This window comes from Podarcis vaucheri, assembly GCF_965113315.1.
Source record: "Podarcis vaucheri genome assembly, chromosome: 2".
Taxonomy (NCBI): domain Eukaryota; kingdom Metazoa; phylum Chordata; class Lepidosauria; order Squamata; family Lacertidae; genus Podarcis; species Podarcis vaucheri.
The window spans coordinates 29,757,707-29,770,216 of NC_138760.1; the positions used below are offsets into that span (position 1 = coordinate 29,757,707).

Consider the following 12,510-nt stretch of genomic DNA (forward strand, 5'->3'; position numbering starts at 1 on the left):
GTCTTGGGATAACAACCATCCTAAGCTACATTGGTCCAAGAAACACAAACCAAGAGTGGAATATATTTCTTGCCGGGATGACGTACCAGTGTCCAGAGCTTGTTGGACTGAGACTTTTTTCTTTTTCTTTTTTTGAAAGGTGAATGTTTTATTAGATTACTCCCGTTGCCAAAAGACACAGCTACTGTCTGGCTTCTGTTGCTGACTCCTTTCTTTCCTTTTAAAAGATATAGATGCAGTGTTTTTTCTTCTTCTTCAGAACCAATTAGCACAAATTCAGACTGATTTCTCTTTTTTATTTGCTCTTGCAAATTTCAGTCCTCTCTCTCTCTCTCTTAAAAAAAAAAATCCCCTTTCAGTTATGAAACAGAGCACAGTCGCCCAAACTGAAATCTAGCGTGGAGCTTGCAAGATGGCATTTTATTACAATGCAAAACAGCAGGAAGGATTCTGCGGAGAAAGAAGAGAAGTGTGTTAATTGAGAGAAAAACCATGCCAAGACCTCCAGAAACCAGTGGCCCTAATAAAATGAGACAATGCTATGTTGTTGCATAACTTGGACTTCAAACTCAATTTCAGCTACTGAGGAAAAGAAGCAGTGCAGGTCTTGCCTCTTTGCCTTTTCTTTCACATGGCCATGTAAAGAGACAAGGTCTCTCAGTTTGCAGCACGCCAAGTTAGGATTGCATCCACGCGGCTGCTTTGGTCGCCTTCCTTAAGAAGATCACAGTCAAAAAGTGGAACACATTTAAAGTACCAAATATACACACTTTGTGTTACTTGCAGTGCTATTTTTTCTAGAAGAAGAGATGTCAGAACTCACCATGAACGCCTCCCTTGTTCTCTTATAATGGCAATGGGACCCACCTGAGGGGTGCCAGAACTGAGTTCTGGTTGAAAAAAAGCCCTGAAGTGTTATTTTTCTCGAAAAAGAGATGCCAGAACTCACCCTTGTTCTCTTATCATGGCAACATCACCCACCTGAGAGGTGCTGGGACTGAGTTCTGGTGAGTTCTGGCTGCGGGGAAAAGCCCTGATTATTTTCAATAAAGAAACTCCTCAATATATCACTACACATGGTTTATATCTTACCTGCTATATCCATGCAGGCTGACCAAAGACATTTGGTTGCTTGAGGTGAAGGAACAAATGACATCCGTCCCCTAGTCAACTGTATCCAAGGCCAGCCAAGTTATTTTGGCACTTGAGACAGAAAATCCCAGAAACACCTCTTTCCTTCTCCCTGGCAGTAAAATTCCAATGATAATACATCAGATAACTAAGCATTTGCTTTCTTTTCATGACACTCAGTCTGAGGCTGCCATTTCACTGCTTAATGGCAGGACCAGCCCTGCATCCATATGCAACTGAATTAAGCATTGGCTATAATCAGTGCCAGATTTATGTATAAGCTAAACAAGCTATAGCTTAGGGCCCCACTCTCTTGGGGCCCCCAAAAAAAATTTAAAGAAAAAAAACCTCGATGTACATTTCCAAAATATAAGATAAAAAACAAATAAAACCTAGCTACAGCAACAGTGTTTTGTGTTGTGTAGGCTCCTATGATGTAAGTAATGGGCCCCGCCTGCTAGCCTGTTCCCTAAAATATCACTGGTTTGCTCATTTCTATATCAATTACTTTGGTAAAATACATATTTTGTTATGTGCAAATGGCTTTAGATACCTATTCGGGCCATAAATTAACATATAGCATATATTCAACACAAGAAGCAGCGACAATTTGTTGTTGACAAAGGACAGCTGGACATACAGTGGTACCTCTGGATACAAACGGGATCTGTTCTGGAGCACTGTTCGTACCTAAAAGCAAACGTAACTAGAGATGGCATATCTGCGCACACACGCGTGTTGCTTTTTGCCACTTATGCGCATGCGCGTGACGTCATCTTGAGCATCTGCGCATGTGCAAGCGGTGAAACCCAGAAGTAACGCTCTCCGTTACTTCCGGGTTGCAGCGGAGCACAACTCGAACGTGCTCAATCTGAAGCACATTAAACCCAAGGTATGACTGTATAAAGGGCCCCATTGCCTTCAGTAGCTTAGGACCTCATCAAACCTATAGCTGGCCCTGACTAAAATTCTCACACACAGAAATGTGGAGGTCTCAGGCTACCATCCTAGCCTCCTGCCTTGTGCTTTGGAATTTCCACGTTGATTGTTCATTTTGTTTTACCACGAGGCAAGGAAAGGGATCTATCCTTGCCAGTGTGGTGTAGTGGTTAAGAGCGGTAGTCTCGTAATCTGGGGAATGGGGTTCGCGTCTCCGCTCCTCCACATGCAGCTGCTGGGTGACCTTGGGCCAGTCACACTTCTTTGAAGTCTCTCAGCCCCACTCACCTCACAAGGTGTTTGTTGTGGGGGAGGAAGGGAAAGGAGAATGTTAGCCTCTTTGAGACTCCTTAAAGGGAGTGAAAGGCGGGATATCAAATCCAAACTCTTCTTCTATCAAAATTTGCTTCCCCTAAGGTCCAATACCTAGAATTCCCCCCTTCTTGCTAGTGTCCCTACACCCCAAAAAAGACTATTCCAGATAACTGAGGGGCTCTCCAGGTTTTGGGGCGAGGCTGCACTAGGAACAGGGGGGGAAAGAAAACCTTCTACCCTTCCTGTCCTGTTAGCAGAAGTATTCCTGGGATGAAAAGATGCTCTGTGAGTGAAATGGCAGCTTTGGGGTTCAACCCATAGGCTTTGCATGTCAACAAGGCTTTAGAAGCTCAATCTCCTGCTCAGTCTTACGCTCTTATCGCAGGGCAGGGACTTGTTTTTATTTAATATATGTGAGCCTTTTCTGGATAAAGAGAGGGGTGAAAATGAAAGTTGTGTGTACCCCAATTTATGAAGTGAACTGAGTTGATTCAGGCAAGGTTCTCACATTAAGAAAAAAGGCTGTTTGGGGACTTGATATTGTCACAATCTTACCAGAGAAGTCATTTTCTTTGACTGCTTTGCACAACATTTACCAATTTAAAAGAGATATGTGGAATTTGAGGAGTACACTTTCTGCTGTAATCCTATGCACACTCACTTGTGTAACAGTGCAGTCCTATACAGGTTTATTCAGAAACCTCACTAGCTCCGTTGACATTTAGTTGGGTGTGTCATTGAGGTCAATGAGACTTATTTATGAGTAAACCAGGACAGGAGTGCAATGTTAATTGCCATATCTTCAACAGTTTTCAATTTTATCACAGCCTGCCGGTCATTGAGGCAATATGTGTGTGTGTTTGTGTTACATGTGGAATTTTTCAATACTAAAAACAACTGGCCTCTGGGACATTAATTGGAAGTTCCAGTTGGCTTACAGTCTTCATGAGAAAATGTGTTTATTTTGTCTTCTTGATTTACTTTTCCTCCTGTCTGGGTATTGTGCCTCCAGGAAGAAAAGCTTACATTGCTGAAGTATAGTCTTCTTGCGAACCTTGCCAAAAATAAAGTGGTTGAATAGGAAAGCACATTGAGCTTACCTCCTTTACAAATTAAAAAAAGGGGGAAACAGAAATGGGGTAAAATTCAGACCAATAATTCTCCTTTTCATTGTGCACAGATTTAAGTAGTGGAGGCACTGATAAAGACCTTCACCCAAGACTAAGGCTTGGGAATTATGTCATGATTAGAGATGCTTAAATAATTGGATCTTTGTGAACTTCAATGCAAACAGAACCAATTTGCATCTCTCAGATTAATGTGAAGATTGGAGCTCAGTTATCTTTCACACCTATTGACTCAAAGGAAAATAGTGAAATGTATTTGAAAAATCTATATTTGGAGAGACAATGTAATTCCACAATGTGTATCTGGTGGAAATGTGTTAAGAAAACCCAGTGAATGTTTAAATGCATCTAAATATGTATATAATGTGTGATTTTGGACAGGAGGGGGGAGAGAGAGATAAAGGAAGGAAGGAAGGAAGGAAGGAAGGAAGGAAGGAAGGAAGGAAGGAAGGAAGGAAGGATGGATCTTGCCATAGGACGGCCATGCACCCAACTTTAGAGAGGACAGTCCTCCATTTGAAGAAATTCTCTATTTGAATGGCTATCTGGTCCAAATTTAGTGTAATGATCAAGAAGAGAGAGTAGTGGTCTCATTATGATGCGATATATTGCATTTATATTTAAATTATATTGCAAAATTATTTGAAAAATCTATACATATGAATGAGCATACACAAAATTTAGACAAACGTGTCTGCTTTTGAGTGATGCACTTTCTCCTTTTTCAGTGATATATTAGTGACCACTGTATGTGACTGTTCCATGACATGGCATTCCTTGTGTTTACAGATGTTGGAGAATTTCAAGAAAAACAGAAATGGGAGTGGGAATTTGCCAGTGCTCATTTATTCACACCATGTCCACAATGCACATGATTAATATTTGCTGCCATTGTTGTTTTCAGTCTGCAAATGACACCTAATTGATGACATTCTTCCCCCTCTCTCCCAATTTGCACTCTTTCTTCCTTTGCACTGAAATGAATGGTGTGGAATACAGCAACGATGACATAATTAATTACAGAATTGATCACAGAATTGATTACATAACATTTCATCATAGTGGACAGTGAGATGAATCACATAGTTTTTCTTGACAGCTGAAATGCGGCAGAATGGAAACAGCACTGCAAGCAACCAATATAGGGCAGAGCGGACATCAATGCTTTCTTACATCCCAAACTGTGGTTTACCTCTGAATTAAAGATGAGCTGAAAAGAGTTATTTTGGCTTGCAAGTGGGAGCTGTTTCTAAAAAATGCCCTTTTACTCACCCTTTTCACTGCCTGTTTTGGGATCCAGTCAGCAATCTCAGTGGTGTCTGCCACTTTCTTGTACCACAGAATCCCACAACATCATCATGAAGGACTGGCAATGCGGACAATGCTTCCTGTCCTCACTCTGAAGCCATAGTTTTTGGGTTGGTTTTTTTTTTAAGATTTCTGACCACAGTGAGAAGTGCAGTTGTTGCACTCTTATTCAGGCCTCCCCCCCCCCACAACATTTGTGAGAATGCTGAAGTTGTGGGTGCAATTTTGACTCATACCTAATTTAACTATGACTACTATCTCCTACTTAGGAGCAATCTAACCCACAGTAAACACACCTATATTTTGAACTCCGCATAACAGACCAAAGAAAACATGTTTTTTTTAAAAATGTACATGCCATTCTGATTCTCTGCCCTCTGTTAAGGCCTTCCTCAGCAAAGGAACCTGAAGAGTAGCACGTCCGAGCAGCATCTTGCAGAATCTTAGGCTGGATGCCATCTGCTGAATCACGAATATCGTGAGTTGTTACACTTGGTACATTTATTTATTTATTTATCCATTCGTTTGCGGAGGTTCTCCCTCTCTAAGTACAAACAAACACATTCAGCCACAACCTGAGGTGAACTGGCTGTACCTCGCCAGAAGACACCACCTATTTGGGACATTGGGTTTATCTGAACAAACAAACAAAACAGTAAATTGATTTCACGACCTCCCTTCACATTTTTAGCACAAAATATGACAGGAGATGGATGGCTTGAGAATTCCCTTAAGATCCATTATGGTCCTGTCCCCCCTGCCAATTCCTTGAGATACCTATTGAAAAGAGGGTCGTGCAAGAACAGCTGGCTTTCCACAAATGGTCAGAATTCTCCTGATGCACATAAGGATATGGCACCCATAATTTAAAAGTTCCCGTTGTCCATTGTGGGTATTTTCTAATACTTTCTTTATGTTGCTTTCTCAGAAGAGCTCAAATTTCCTCACAGCAAGCCAACCAAAGCCATTTCAACAAAGGTCCACGGTCGTCTGCTATAGAATCCATGCATTAGTTGGACTTGGGTAGCCTCAAAATTATTGGGTGGCTGATTGAACTGATGTGGATGAGGTGGATGCCAGAGGCATTGCAATATTCAACAGTAGTCTCTTGGTGCATCAAAACCCTCTACACATATGTCTGGGGACATTCCACATGTGTGCCATTTCAGAATCCAGTTAGACTGCAGGTTCTATCTGAAACTTCACAATGTACTGTGGGATGTCTCGTGCCCTGGAACTCAACTTGTTCTGAATTCTACTTTTCCTAGTGCAGCAGTTCCACCTGTCCCTACCAGAAAGTCAAGTAGAAATAAGCATGTTTTTTCATTGTATGTTATCTGAACAAAATTAATCATATTTGCAGAGGAAACACTAAGCTGTTAACTGTGGGGTGGATGTAATAATAAAAGTATCAATTTCTGGTTTTTTGACAGTAATTCAGCTGCTGTCGCATAACCTGTAATGTAATGCTATGTCAGGCTTTGCACAAATGAATTTTGCTTCAGGATTCCTCTTGCGTTGAATGATTAGAAGGGCTCCTGAACTGATTATTAGGGTTCATCCTTCGCTCCCTAAATGTCTAGAACAGTAAAACTGGTAAAATCCAGTCTGTTTCTGAGTTGCTATGTCTTTTGTCTGCTTCCATCTGTAATTCAGGTTCCAAGCAACTTTCTATACAGTGAAACTCTCTAAAGGGGAATCTAAATATCTCTATAACCCTTCCTCTTTTTAACAGAAACAGATGAAATTTGTAGGCACATGAGGTCATCCAGAGTGAATTAAGCCGGACAAATTGCAGACAAATAAAACAATGACCTTTTGTGGAAGAAGAAGAATGGATTCACTTTCCTCCATAATACATAGGTTATATTCAACTAACTTTTACTCAGAGTAGATCCACTGAAATTAATAGCCATCACTAACATTGTGACGAGCCAGTGTGGTCAAGTGGTTAGAGCAGGGGTTGGCTAGCTTACCGAAAAATGGGCTCATCTATCTGGCCCATGTGACTGGTCCACACTCCATCTGTCGGAGGATGGGCGGGAGCATATGCGCAAGCACACTCTTCTGGGTCAGGAGAGAACCCGTGCACATGCGCACACGCTATTTCCAGCGCTCCTCTGACCCAGATGTGCACCAGAAATAGTGTGTGTGCATCGCATGGGCACTTTTCCATCCCGCACACATGCGCACACACTATTTCCAGTGCACATCTGGGTCAGAGGAGCACCCGTTCACATGCGCACAGGCGCCATCAACCTGGAAGTCGGTCCCTGCACCGCGCCGCACCGTGCGGTAACAGCAGGCAGCGGGGGGGGGGCAGCAGGGGTCACCATGGGCCGGATAGATGAGCCCCGTGGACCACTACTGGCCCATGGGTCTTAGGTTGCCAACCCCTGGGTTAGAGTGTTGGTCACTGGTTGACCCTGAACCAGTCACTGCCTCTCAGCCTAAATTACGTCACAGGATTGTTGTTGGAATTAAAAGAAGAGGAGAACCATGTGTGCCACTTTGAGCTCCTTGGAGAAAAGGGCAGGATATAAATGCAATCAATGAAAAAGGTCAATTAATTTCAGTGGGTCTGCTCTGAGTAAGAGTTAGTTGAATACAGCACCATATTAGGTTTATGCCAACATCATTAGGCCAACTAAAACTCCAAAATCCATGTTAGCTTCACCTTTTTGAGGGGATATATCGCTTGCTGTTTCTTACCTTAAAATAATGGTGTGGTGGCTAACTATATGAAGACGAGTCATCAATAATGCGTTCTGGAAATATTGGATCAAAACCCATAATTACACAACATCAGCATATCAGAAAAATGAATGCATCCCTTTTCGTGAGATAGGATTGGGAAGCTTGTGAAACAGGGACATTTTACTGAAAGCCCTAAGCTAGTTTTGCAACCTCTCTAATACAGTAGTGAAATCCTTTGCATCTCTACACATCAGTAACTCACTATGAGTACACTATGAGTACAGGTAAGTGTGTATAGGATTGCAGCCTAAGAAAACTTTACAAGTTCTTCAACTTTTTAGTCCAATTCAATTTGGGGGCAGTGGGGTGGACTGGGATGTTTCAGCATGAGGGGACTTGGCATCTGAAAGTGTATAGCATTCTTTTTGCTGAATGTGACTATGGCTTGAGCAAACTAACTCCTGCTTGGCAGCTCCTTCACTTTTAATGTGGAACCTCCCCCTCCCCTTTCACCGTTCTCTGTAGACACCCGTCTGGTTATTATTCAGATACAAAGTCTACCTTTGAGTACATCAGTGGCAGTAAAATTATTTAGAAGGAAAATTATGCCAGGAGTATTCTTTCTGTAAAATTAGCTTCCCACCCTACCCCTGCCTCAGATTATGAAAAATAAATACACCAAGCTGGATTGTCCTGTTTATTTAAGACACGGTTACAGCTAGACGAATCAGGCTACAGTCTCTGACCATGCCATTTAATAGGGAGCACAATAAGCTCTGTGGTTGAAGGCGAGGGTACAACATCAAGCTATTCAAGTCATGTGGAAAAAAATAGCAAAATTTGATGACTGGAATGCAAATAGCACCCGGTAGTCCAAGAGGGGGGGAAAACCCCAATCTACGTCAGGTATAATATTTATTGGGAACCCAACACCAATGTGGTCAGTTTTGCTTGTTTATCATTGAAATGTAGTTTGCTCAAATTTGTAACCTACAAGCCTTATACTTTTTGCCATAAAAATGGAAGGGCAAGTTGTGTCTAGATGGAACATTTTTTACCTAGCAAGATATATAAAGCAAGATCTTGCCTGGTTATGTTTCATTTGCGCCCTATTCTGCAAACTATACTTATCTCCAAACTAACCTGTACATGTTTCAATGGAGCTATGTTAAACTGACTCATTGTGTACAAGGAAACACAGTTGCCTCTTCTTCTTCTTTTTTTCTATGAAAAACCATGATCAGATCATAAATAATCTTCCAGGCTGTTACTACTTTGTAGGTGTGATTCAATGACATACCATCAAATTCAGGTTGCACGTTTAATGTGAATTGGGAGCTCTTGTGAAACAAACACACCAATTAAAATAAACCTGGACTTTTTGTAGTAAGGAAAGTGAGGGGAAAGTACACAGAAAAATGCTTGATGCTATAGCATCTAACTTCCTCACAAAATAATTCAGAATGAATGTGCTAAAAAGAGTCGGCATCCTAGGTGCCAACCATAGGGGGTCCTGAGTGCCCGGGCACCCACAAATTGTTTTGTGGGTGTTCGGCACCCACAGCGTGGGCTCCAACACAACCTCTGGTTTCTACTGAAAGTTGCGTCAGAGGCCCTGTGCAACCTCTGAGGCGAGGTGGAAGCCCTGCTAGGCCTCCGACATGACTTCTGGTACAAACCGGAAGTCAGAGTGGAGGTCTTGCAAGGCCTCGGGCATGATCTCTGAGGCCCTGTGAGGTCTCGATCATGTTTGAAGTCCTGCCAGGCCTCAGAAGTTCCTCTGTGGCACATTGATGTATCATGATGTCAGACATCATGGCGTCACAACGTCACGTTACATCATGGGTGCCATTGGGTACCCATAACCTGGGGCCCAAGTTGGCACCCCTGGTCACCATTCTATGACCTCCCCACAAACGTTGGGTGAACAAATTGGGATGAAAGCTCAATAAACAAATCATGAGGAAGCAACTATGTTGGCTTAAAAGAAAAAGACTATTGCTTTTCATGAAAGCTTCAGCTTTTGTGCTTGGAAGGGGGGGGGGGAACGGCTGATGCAGATCTCCATTCTTCCTTTCCTTTTAAAGGATTGCAGCAGAAGAAACTCATTTTGTAGGAAGGAGAGCTCAAAAACGACCACTTATCCACAAGCCACACATGTGAAACCTAGTTTGGTCTATTTAAAAGCTTACCAGTTTGGATTCCAGCTGAAAGCTGAGGTCGCAATTAAAGGTGAGACATCAAGTTACTTGTATCTTACCACCCCCAGATTATTTTTATTTTTATTTTTAGCAGCGACAGTATATCTCTCTCTTTTTCTTTTTTTAGGAAAGTGGGGGGACTGTGGAAAGGCAGCTTTGGGTTTATAAAATTGAAATCCTATACTTGCTTACCTGAGAGTTATTTCTGTGTAGTAAGACATGGACAGGTGTGTGTGTGTGTGTGTGTGTGCGTGTGTGTGTGTAGCAATTTATTTCAGGTATTCAGATACGTTTTAGTAGAAACATCTGTCCTCCACATCTGTTACATAATTTATTATCTGTCTTGGCAGGGATATTTTATCCCTACCATAATAGTTTACTTAGGGCCGCTGCATGAAATATCCGACCCAGATAAAATCTGTTTAAATATTTCTCATCTTTTTCATATATAAAAGGAGTTTCTAGAACGACCAAGATGCCCAACTTATCCTAAGCAAGCCTGTTTTTATATCTTTGCCATTTTAATCTTCATCATTCTCTGATACCCTTGAAGGCATCAGAGGTGCCAAATTAGAGACAGACCTGGGGGGGGGGGATTCACTGTTTAATCTTAAAAGGAATTTTAAAAGACACATATTTTGTAAGGTTTCTTTCAGTGGGAGCCCCAGATCCGCTTCCCGTGCTTCTGATTTCTGTGTGTGCCATCTTGTTGGTGTGAAGTTTTCAGGGATTTCATTGCCTCTCCTAAAGATCAGACCTATAACTGAAATGAATGAAACAGATGGAGTTTATTCCTCTGGTTTTCAAAATGATTTCACATCCCTCTTTCAACAATGAGTCAGGAATGCTTGGACAGGGTCTATCGCGATCTCTTACAGGGCGTGGCTCGGGAAATCTGAGTGGTTAGTTCTATTTTCTAATTCTAGGGTGCAGCCTTCAAAGGCAAAAGAGGTGGCATTTATGACACCGTCTAGTTCTAAAGCGGCTGATTGGATGCCTCAGGTGGAGGGTTGCCAACCAATGAAAAAATTGACCTGGCCCCTTTTTATGCCTTTAGCAGATGTTTGATATGGAACAATTAGCACATGATGATGGTGGTTATGTGCTATGAAAAGAATCACTTGTGATTTCCTTGTGAGGCTATATATAGATATTGAAAAAGTTGTAGTGGCCAGATTGAAGTTTTGAGAAGTTTAGGCTGGGTTCATAAATGCATCCTGCAGGTACTCAGTCAAATCCATAGGACCATTTTAAAAGTTACAGATGTGTGCAGTCGTCCTTCTGGGTTATTCTTCTTCTCTTCTTTGGAGATCACTCATAGCCAAGTAATATTTTCCTCCATAAACACGGTTTTAACAGTGCGTCCGTAAGTGATTGTGGAGGTCAATTCTGGAGCCACATGTCCTTCCACAGTGGGGTCATAGGTTTCCAGGTGGGTGTTGATCATGGTGAGGGTTTGCCAACCTCTTGGCAGGGGTTTGGACTCGATGGCCCTTGTGGTCTCTTCCAACTCTATGATTCTATGATTCTATGATTCTCCCTTTCATCCTGAGTTCAAGCGTCTTCAAAGCCCATGACACCTTTGGTAAAGGCTGTTCTCCAATTGGAGTGCTCACAAGCCAGTGTTTCCCAGTTGCTGGTTTCCCACTTGTACACCTACGTGGACAACTTGAACTGTATATTCCTTCCACCAATAAATGTCACATTGGACATTCAGTTGTCCTGCTCCAGACATTGCAGATAGGGTTATGTACAGTCATTCTGCAGAGGAGTTGCCTGTCCTCCTAGGTGCGTGGTAAGAACAATTGATCTCTGGTTGCATGGTTAGCATCTCTAGCAGTCCTCCCAAATTTCTCTCTCTCTCTCTCTCTCTCTCTCTCTCTCTCTCTCTCTTTCTCTCTCTCCTGTTTCTACTGGGACATTGCCTATAGATGTGTCAGCGCTATGGCATCACTTGCCACATTCAGAGAACATGCAGTCTCACTAGGAACCTAATGACTAGGTTTCTACAGCTTCCCAAAAGACCAGAAGCCTTTCTTATACGTATGTTAGGGATAGATGTTTCAAAAAAGAAAAGATGACTAAACTATTTATGTATGTGACAACAGTAGCTAGAATATTGTGTGTGCAGAAATAGAAAGCAGAGAATGTTCCAACAAAGGAGGAATGGTTTTTGAAAGGAATGGACTATGCAGAAATGGCAAAGCGGACAGCGAAATTAAAAGATCAAAATGATGAACTTTTTACAGAAGAATGGAGGCCTGTTTTTGAAAAATATTAGTCAAACGAAATTGCAGGCAGGTTTGGAGATAAAAGCAGAAAAAGAAAAAAATGACAAAACATTTATAATAGAGATTTTTTTTGTGACCGACAAAGATATAATACAGTAGAAAATGTGTGAGGAAAAAAACAGTGGAGGTGAGGGTTTGAAGTCACCTTATGAAATAATGCATTTGATTTTAAGGTTATTGGGGAAATGTTTGAAAAAAATAAAATTAAAAATTATATACAAAAAGAAGAAGAAAACTACATATCACCCCAGAAGAAATGTGAACCAAGGCTCCATTCTACCAATAAAAGTGATAGGAAGACATGAGATCTTCTCTGATTTCCATTCCACCCATCTCCACTGATTTATACCATTGCTCAGCTTATATGCACAGGGTGAAGTTTCCTCCCAAAGAGCGTGCATTATGCACTCCAGGCGTGCAGGCGAATGTGTGTGAAATGTTTCAATTACCTTTAAAATAATGTTTAACATATTCCAGACATACGGCATTAACCAAATACCC

The 12,510-nt window shown here is 41.7% G+C and overlaps 1 long non-coding RNA gene across 1 annotated transcript; it reads right to left on the bottom strand.

Annotated features, from left to right (window-relative positions):
• Positions 1–281: 281 nt before the first annotated feature.
• LOC309526644 lies at positions 282–5,971 on the bottom strand. Its single transcript, XR_014216776.1, has 4 exons — positions 5,598–5,971; positions 5,175–5,282; positions 1,093–1,239; positions 282–450 (listed from the first exon to the last, which is right to left on the bottom strand). It is a non-coding gene; the product is annotated as an uncharacterized lncRNA (long non-coding RNA).
• Positions 5,972–12,510: the final 6,539 nt, after the last annotated feature.